Source organism: Octodon degus, unplaced genomic scaffold (genome assembly GCF_000260255.1).
Source record: "Octodon degus isolate 3935 unplaced genomic scaffold, OctDeg1.0 scaffold00029, whole genome shotgun sequence".
Classification (NCBI taxonomy): domain Eukaryota; kingdom Metazoa; phylum Chordata; class Mammalia; order Rodentia; family Octodontidae; genus Octodon; species Octodon degus.
The window spans coordinates 4,800,374-4,802,459 of record NW_004524605.1 but is presented as its reverse complement, the minus strand read 5'-3'; the positions used below and the strand labels follow the sequence as shown (position 1 = coordinate 4,802,459).

The following is a 2,086-nucleotide window of genomic DNA, read 5'->3' as shown; positions in this document are numbered from 1 at the left end:
AGGGGGCGGGGCGGGCTGGCATGTGGTGCTGGGGGATTGAACCGCGGTCCCTGTGCTTTGCTAAGCTTGCTCTAATTAGGTGCTTTCGACCACTGAGCCATCTCAGCAGCCCCTTCAGTTTGATTTTTAATACATATTCTTTTTCTTCAGAGAGCAGGAGAAGTAAATGGGATAAAACTCAGGGCCTTCACACTGAGCTATATCTCTAGCCCCACCCATTATCTTTTTATGGTTGTTTTGAGATATGGTCTTCCTAAACTTCCCAGGGTTGGCTCAAATTTGGAATCCTACCTCTGGCTCCCAAAGTGCTGGGATTACAGACATGTGTCACCACACCTGGTTTAATATTCTGACTCTTAATCTTTGAAGATGAGGTCATTTGTGGGATGGAAGTTAGGATTGGGGAACTCAAAGGACTCCATGAACTAATATTTATGTAGAACATTCATTAGAGAAAGATTGTATAATTTTTTGGAAACTTTGAGGACTTAGTGTAGTCATTTATGAAACAAGACAATGAGAACTTTGGATAATAGGGGGCCGGGGAGATATCTTAGTGGAATTAGTGCTTGCCTGGCAAGCACAGAGTCCTGAGTTCAATCCTTGGTACCATTAAAAAAAAAAAAAGGATAATACATAAAGCTATGTTTAAGAGATTAAAAAGCAAAAATGATATGGATTCATTATCTTTTGTTTTCAGATTTTTTTTTTTTTTTTTTTTTTTTTGGTGGAACCGGGGATTGAACTCAGGCCCTTGCGCTTGCCAGGCAAACACTTATTCTACTGAGCTATCTCCCTGGCCCCTGTTTTCAGATTTTTTACTACATTATTTTAAATCCCTTTCTCTTTTGAAACAAGGTCTTACTGTGTAATGCAGACTGGTTTTGGGTTTATGTGTAGTCTAAACTGGCTTCAAACTCACTGTGACAGCCTCTGTAGTGGTGGGGTTACAGGCATTTAAAATCTGAAGACAAAAGGCTGGTGGTGTAGCAGAGTGGTAAAATGTTTAGCACAGATGAGACCCTAGGTTGGATCCCCAGCCCTGTGAGTGGGAAGGGAGACTATGGAACTCTCATATGACTTAACTTTTGAACAAGGGCTTTCTGTACAAAATACTGTCTTGGGATTTGATGTTTCATTAGCTTAGCTTTGGTCTCCAGGTGTGCAACCTTTGTTTTCCTACCTTGTAGGAAGTGATCTCTTCAGACTCTCTCATGGGTAGAGAAACCCTGCCAAATGAGTTGAAGATGGGTTTCTGTCCTCATGAGGCTTTGTGCTGTATTATAGTGTATTGTGGTGATGTTACAGTTGAATAGTAGTTGTAATGTATCAAGTTGAAAATAATAGGGGCTGGGGAGATAGCTCAGTAGAATAGGCAAGTACAAGGGCCTGAGTTCAATCCCCGGTTCTGGAAAATAAAAAACAAAACCAAAAAACCCCCAAAAAACAAACAAACAAAAGGAGAATAATAGAAATCTTAGCTCTTCTCATTTTGACTTTTGGAGTTTAAATTACTCAATAATGTGATAGTTAAATGACTCCATTTGTCAGGAAAATTATTCCAACACATCAGTTGGAGGGGAAATAACACATTGCAGATTCTGAGTTCCCCTTGAAAGGACAAATTTGAAAGTAACACATTTTACTGTCAGTGCTTTAAACAATATTTTTAAAGTTTAAGAGTAGGGATAGAGCTCAATGGCACAGTGCCTACCTGGCAAGTGAAAGGTTCTGAGTTGGATTTCCAGTATCCCCCCCAAATAAAAATCCCTTAAATTTATTTTTATTTTTGCTTATTGATTGGTTGATTGTATTTAGTACAGGGTCTCACTACACAGTTGGGACTCGATTTCCAGTTTTGGGCTGCTGTGAACCTTGGTATACAGGAATCTGTCTGGGGGGCCGGGGAGGTGGCTCAGTAAGATAAGCGCTTGACTGGCAAATGCAAGGATCTGAGTTCAATCCCCGGTTCCGAAAAAAAAAAAAAAAAAAAAAGGAATCTGTCTGGTTCCCTATTTACAGTTTGGAGTTTATACTTAGGAGTAAAATTGCTGTATTACAGTTTCTGAGACTACCAAACAGTTTA

General features: G+C 39.8%; 1 protein-coding gene across 4 annotated transcripts in view; it reads left to right on the top strand.

Annotated features, from left to right (window-relative positions):
* Positions 1-2,086, top strand: part of Aff4 (AF4/FMR2 family member 4) — a 104,706-nt gene that overhangs the window by 11,733 nt on the left and 90,887 nt on the right. The gene's annotated exons all lie outside the window — the stretch shown is intronic.